At 33.1% G+C, this 7244-nt stretch overlaps 1 long non-coding RNA gene and 1 pseudogene across 1 annotated transcript; one reads left to right on the forward strand and one right to left on the reverse strand.

The window, feature by feature from the left end:
* Nucleotides 1-1250: 1250 nt before the first annotated feature.
* Nucleotides 1251-2079, reverse strand: LOC131177491 (uncharacterized). Its single transcript, XR_009146954.1, has 3 exons — nucleotides 1930-2079; nucleotides 1628-1821; nucleotides 1251-1536 (listed from the first exon to the last, which is right to left on the reverse strand). It is a non-coding gene; the product is annotated as an uncharacterized LOC131177491 (long non-coding RNA).
* A 919-nt stretch (nucleotides 2080-2998) lies between these two features.
* Nucleotides 2999-6759, forward strand: LOC131177492 (G-type lectin S-receptor-like serine/threonine-protein kinase SD1-13; annotated as a pseudogene).
* The last annotated feature ends 485 nt before the right edge of the window (nucleotides 6760-7244 follow it).

The following is a 7244-nucleotide window of genomic DNA, read 5'->3' on the forward strand; positions in this document are numbered from 1 at the left end:
CTAAGCAATAAAAATCCTTCCATTATATGCCTTTTTTATTTTAGTAGTTGATTTTCTTTGCCCCTTTTAGGGGATTCGAGCGATCAGTGAGATACCACTTTAAAAGAGCTAGAATTCTAATATTGTGTTTGGACTTCTACGTAGGAATGTTGTTCGGTTCAAACCGAACCGAACCGAATCGAACCGAATAAAATTATAAAAACCGAATAATAAATTTTAGAAACCGAATCGAACCGAAATGGGTGAAAAGCCGAATCGAACCGAACCATTCTATTTTGGTTCGGTTTGATTTAAACCAATCGGTTTGATTTTTTATTAATTTTTTAATTTAGACTTATTTTCAAGTTATTTGGTCTAATTTTAACTTTGGTTTGAACCTAATAACTATTAATCAATGAAATTAAACAATTAATATATATAAAATTAAATATAATTCATAAATTTTTCATAAAAATAAATCAATTCAAAAATCGATTCGGTTCGATTTAATTTGATTTGACTATATAAATTATTATTTGGTTCGGTTCGGTTTAACCGATTCTTTTATCTTCAAAACCGAACTGAACCAAAAAAAAAATGAAATTTTTATAATATAAAACCAAATCGAATCGATTTAGTTTTAAAATCGAACTGATTGAACTGACTCGTTCGGTTCGATTTTTCAGTTTGAACCGACTCGCTCAAACCTACTTCTACGTATTTCCAGGCTCTCAAGGCTTATTTTTCTATGGGATTTAGTTTTGCGCTCTACTCTTCAATATCTAATCTTGAATCTTCTGCCTAGGGTTAATAAACTCTTACATGGGACTTCAGGCTGCTTCTAAAAGTGCCTTAGAGTTGCATATTTTTTGCTAAAGGTGTCACTTTCTGATTTGAAATTGAAATCAGATCGATCCAATTCACAATTAAAATTAGTCAAACCAAAATTGTATTTATATCAGTCAATTTATTTTAATCTGATCAATTTTTTTCCTTAAAAAATAATTTTAAAAACATTTAATCGCTATGTCTAATCAAAACCAGAGTGAATCAGAGTTCAGTCCCAATCCTCTTGCTCTGAAATGAAAACTGCCGGTCCAGGCCTATTCTCACAAGTGGAGGTTTTCTATTGATTTAAGTTCAGTTGAAATAAGCAGGCCCACGACAAATAGTTTGCAACAAAGGCCCATTACAACCCTAATTTCATTTCGCCAGCAGAAAGAAAGATCCAACGTAAATATTAAAGAGTTGAATTAAGCAGAGGAAATACATTGATTGCAATCCCAAAAAATAATATCAATAAAAGCAAGAGAAATGTATATGTAACATTGAATACTTCAGTTAAATATCAAATCATCAACGCTCATGCTCTCCATTTCACAGACTCAGCCTCTCCCTTTAACATGCAAATAATCCTAATTACAAAATATTGATTCCAACTCTTCAGGAGTACTGTATAAAAGCCTCATAATTTCTTGCATCTGTTCAAACGTAAAAGATTACAACTCACCGATCCATCCATGGATACCATTGCAGGAAAAGTATGCAGTCCTCACTCTGAAACAGAATGGGTTTAAAAAAAAAAAAAGTTACTTGAAAACTCCTACTGGGAAAAAATTGACAAAAATTACTGCAGAACAATAGCTACCAGAAACATCTCAAGACACTGATGAGAAAATTAAACAAATAGTTTTCCTCGTGGAGCAATTCTTGACGAACCAATCGCTCTAAGTTCAAGTTTCTTGGAAGAAGATTACTGTAATACAGTAAGGTTGTGACAGAGGCAGCTGGTTGAGACATTAGTGCCATCAGCAGCCTCACTAGTGACCTCAACATCAAAGCCTACAAGGAACCCATTAAATTACATTCTTCTGAACCAAAGACGATAGAGAGGGAAAATGCACACATAAACCATAGGCATGCACAAGAACAAAGAGAGAGAGAACATACCATGACTTCAAGAATGAGGAAGATGATCAGATGAAGGAAGAGAAATCACTGAGGTCATGCTGAAGATGGGAGATTTTCTTTCTTTTTTCTTTTCCCCTGATAGGGAGAGAGGAAGGGAATTGACTTACTAGTATGGTGCTCCACCAGGTTCAAATTTCTTTACCTGCCAATCCTCGTTAGCTCAGCTGATGTTCAGACCTACCCTTCTCTCTCGAGTCAATGAAATGCAAACTGTTAAGAACAAAGTGACTGAGAAACCAAGTCATCGGGCTTAGTTGCTGCCAAACATTGGGCCCATCGATATACCACACAGCTCATAATGCAGAGTCCACCTCTATGGCCTTAACTAGTTTAGAATGCAACCAATTGGGTATTTTTAGATTTTCAATTCAATTAAATATTATTAAAATAAATTTGAGTAGTTATAATAAAATTTATAAGTTTTTTAATTTTTTAAATAATTAAATTTAAATATTTTATAGAATTATTATTTTTTTATATAAATTATTGATTAAAATATATAAAATTAGGTGACAAGTTGCAGTAAAGTTGTGAGAGTATGAACTAGTGATATTTAGATCATCCTTGTGCTGTGGAAGAAACTCCGTTCATTATAATAGATTGATCACAGTAACAACCAATAATGCCTACAAACATTCTTCCTACCTTAAATACCAGTAATTAGTGTAAATGCAGTGGCTATATCTCTCCTGAGTATGCAATGGGGGGCATTTTCTCAAACAAATTCAGGTGTTTTCAGTTTTGGAGTGTTGTTGCTGGAAATTGTTAATGGCAAGAGGAGTAACAGTTTTCATTATCCTGATGGCCCACTGAGTCTTCTGGTATATGCGAGTTTCTCTTCTAACTTAATTGCCTTCATTACCTCTTTACTTTATTTGTTTTGAGAACTTGGTTTCACAAATTATCACAACTGAATGGATCTCGTCATGTGAATTGTGGGTATAAAGCAGAGGTTTTGTATCTGGTTGATCCAATAATGGGTAACAAATATCAGAATGAAGTGTTCAGATGGATTCTTGTAGGTCTCTTATGAGTACAAGAGAGCCCAATGGGTCTACCTGTCATGTTAGACATCAAGTCTATGATTTATAATGAAGCTACTCAGCTGCCTTCTCCAAACCAACCTGCATTTTACAATAGGAGGAATTTGCTGAGCGCAGAGACAACAGAGCACAAGCAAGAATTTTTGTCATTAAATGGGGTATCAATCAGTGAGATGGAAGCAAGGTAAAGGGGCGAAATCCTTTTGATTAATGCAATTGTTGAAGTAAATGCTGTGTTCATCCAGATTATGCAAAAAACTACACTAGGACCTCTGATCATGTAGTGAATGATAAAGATGTGATTACTAGAAAAAGTAGAGGTTGGTGATAATTAATATTCATAAAGGTGTTTTAGCCTTCCATTACCGTTATACCCGTTATTTAAAAGCAACAAACAAAATAAATCTGTAACGGCCTTCATGTAACGATAACGGCAGTTATTTAACATTAAGTAATGGTAACAGTCCATTACCTCACTTTTTTTGATCTAAATGGAGGCAGGAGCTCTTCCTCATGCTTTGTTCCTGGTTTGGCGAGTTTTAAGTTGTTATGTCTGACTTTCTCTCTTAACTTTCCATATAAAATTTTCTATGTTTTTACAAATCTTTCACTTATTGTATCTTGAGCTAAGATCATAAACTATCTTTCTAGTTTTACACATCGTATCATGCAAAAGAGAGTTTTTTTTTAATTATTTTTTTACTTATTTGTTGAAGAAAATTATGTTTGATGCTTATATTTTTGTATTATTTGTATTAACTATTTACATGTAATTATTTTAGTTTTAAATTGTTTAATGCTAATTATATCTAAGAATAATAGATTTAATGTCTTTATTTGATATATTTATACTTATTATTTAGTTGGATGTTTTAGTTTTACTTATATTTTTAAATATCTATTCATTAGGTGAATTTTGCAAATTCAAAAAATTTTGCATGGCAATAGACTATTATTGTGATGGACATTATAGACTTATTTCCATTACCCGCAACCGTGACAACAAACCATGCACCAGTAGACATTTTTCTACTAAAAAACTGTCCGGGTGAAAACTGTTTAAGTTTTGCATCAGTTGCTGCTGATTTGTATGCTGATTTGTCATGTTTAACCTACTGATGTGCATTGCAATGTTGGAAGAATTTTGAACAAGTCAAGTCTTTGAAATTTTCAAATTTTGTTGTTGCGTTAAAATATGATTTAAGATAAGTAGTAGCTGTTTTGGCTCTATCTTATTTACTTGCAGCATATTTTTAGTTTTTTCTATGATTTTTCTGTTTTTATGACTTGTATATGTTGCATTTTCATTTGATAAAAGGTTTCAGATTATCGAGTCTCAATAAGTCTTGTTTGCTATTTTGAACTAGTGTCTCAATTATCAAATGAAGGCCATCGAAACTTAGCTTCATCTCTAATGATGGCATGAATTATTTCACATATTCCCTGAGTCAAAGTGAAAATCACAGTTTATCGAGATATATGATAGATTCAGGTGGTTCACAACTAGAAGTAAGATGGATGGCACCATTTGGTGCTTGTTCCTACAAATCTGATCCTGGGTGTGTGGCGCAAAAGATCCCTGAGTGCAGGAGCCAGAATGTTTGGTTCGAGGCCAGGAAAGGATTCATGTCTGCTGAAGGACAGAAATTCAATCAAATTTACAACTTGAGCTTCTCTGATTGTCAAGCAAAGTGCCTGAACAATTGTTCTTGTGCAGCATATGCTTATGCGAGTGAGAACCAAACTGTTTGTGAGATATGGGGTCAAAGAATTGCATTCACAAAGAAATATGATGAAACCAGTCATATATGTCCTCAGAGGGAAGAAAAGTAGATGCACGTACCTCCTATCTTGTTCAAGTTTTTAAACTAATTAGGAAATTATGCTGTAGTTAGTAAGTATGAAGAACATGTCTGTTAATGCAGCAAAGAGATGGATATGGCCCGTCATAACATTTCCAGGACTTGGGGCTGTACTCATGGCATGTTCAGTGTACTACTTCATACAAAGAAGAAACAGAATGGCAGGAAAGTTCCCACAACTAATTAGAATGTTTCAAAGGATTGCAAATCATTATTTGTTGTTGATTAGTCACTGTCTCAACATATACAACTTGCAGCAGAGAATGATGCAGAACAGGAGATTTTACCGTGTGAGTTAGAAGCTAATGCAACAGATTCTAGTGGAACTGGGAAGTTAAATGAAGTCAAAAGAGACTGGAAGAAAAGCAATTGACTACATTTTTTCAGCTTTGAAAGTATAGTATCTGCTACAAGTAATTTTGCAGCTGCAAATAAGCTTGGTGAAGGTGGATTTGGACTAGTGTTCAAGGTACATTAAAAAAAATATATGATTAGAATGGACCAACTAATTAAACTATTATTTTAGAGTAACTGGTTATTCTTTCAGGGAGAACTAAATGATGGCCAGCAGCAGCAAGTAGCAGTAAAAAGACTTTCAAGAAATTCTGGTCAGGGACTAGCAGAATTTAAGAATGAACTTTTACTAATTTCGAAGCTGCAACACACTAATCTTGTCAGGCTTGTTGGCTGTTGCATTCAGAGAGAGGAGAAGATATTAATCTATGAATTCATGCCAAACAAAAGCTTGGATTCTTTTCTATTTGGTTTGCAAACTTCAATACTTTCTATTTTCCTACTCTACGTTCTACTAATTTTATCTGGTAATCTTTAGTCACTGAAACATTCATTTTATTAATTTCTTTCTGGAACAGATCCTACTAAAAAGAAGTTATTGGACTGGAAGAAAGCCTCCATATCATAGAAGGCATTGCTCAAGGACTTCTTTACCTGCATAAATATTCAAGATTGAGAATAATTCATAGGGATTTGAAAGCAAGTAACATCTTGCTTGATGCTGAAATGAATCCTAAAATTTTAGATTTTGGCATGGCTAGAATATTTGGGAGGAATGAATCAGAAGCCAAAACTACAAGAGTTGTTGGAACACAGTAAGTATTGATCAGCTCCACAATCAAGCATATTAGATCATGCAAATATATGTTTGTCTCTTCAAATGCTAAGATTTTTAATCAACGTCATTTAATCATGTTCTTATAGTGAAGTTCTGAGATGCATTCATGTTGGTCTCTTGAGCGTGCAAGACCAGGCAACAGATAGACCCACTACGTCAGATATTGTTTCTATGCTAACAAATGAAACTTTAAATCTACCTGCACCCAGACAACCGGCTTTTTTTTTTTTAACAGATTTGAGGAAGAGCCAGAGGTACCCAAAAACAATTGGGAAAATTTCTCCACCAACAATGCATCAATTACTGTGGTGGAAGCCAGATAACATTTCTGCTTTAGCACCTAATCTGTACTGCTTGAATTAACATAGTAGATGTAAATATTCACAATGGTTGATGGAGCACTGGGATTCTGTTATCAAAATTTTCTGTTTGTTTGGATTCATGTATTAGGTACAGAAATTTCAGATCCTGCAATGACATGAAATGTTCAAAATATGGCCAGCAAATGCTACAAGTGAACCCTGGGAAGCTGGAGATTACTGGGCACATGATTGATAAATTCATAGTCTTTGGTACAGGTTTGAAATTCGATCTCCATTGCCAAAATTTAACTGCTTCATTACAAAGCATACGAAGTATAGAAGCAAAAACAAAGAATTCCCATTATTTATATCTAAAGGAGCAACAACAACATGAGACGCACAACCTCATAATTTACAAACTCGACGAGGAAAGGTTAAAGTTTAGCAACCTGCTATTTTTAAGAGGCTGACTTTTTGTTACAATCAATAAGAAGAAGCGATCTACCGAATGTCAAACTGTGAGATTGAATGGGTATCGATTAGATATTAAAAATCTAATCTTGGGAACTCACTTCATATAGGATTAAAAATCTAATCTTGCCAACGATAACGTTCACTTAGCAAGTCTCATTCAATACTCCCATTAGGTTTCAAGTCTTGCCAACGGTATCTCTCAGTGGACAACTAGTATGATGTCCAGGCTATACATGTTAATTTATAATTTTTATTTTTAAATTTAATTTTTAATTATATTTTAAATAAGATAAATTATTATTATTAAATTAATTTTAAATTAAAATTTCTCTTTTATTTAATTTAATTTGAATAAATTTTTACATGTTATATTAATAAATTTTTAATTAATTTATGATATAATTAATTAAAATGTATATTTAATTCTTTTTCTATATATATTAATAGTAATTTTCATGATTATTTCGTTTAAAATGTAATA

Source organism: Hevea brasiliensis, unplaced genomic scaffold, assembly GCF_030052815.1.
Source record: "Hevea brasiliensis isolate MT/VB/25A 57/8 unplaced genomic scaffold, ASM3005281v1 Scaf500, whole genome shotgun sequence".
In the NCBI taxonomy this organism is placed as follows: Eukaryota; Viridiplantae; Streptophyta; class Magnoliopsida; order Malpighiales; family Euphorbiaceae; genus Hevea; species Hevea brasiliensis.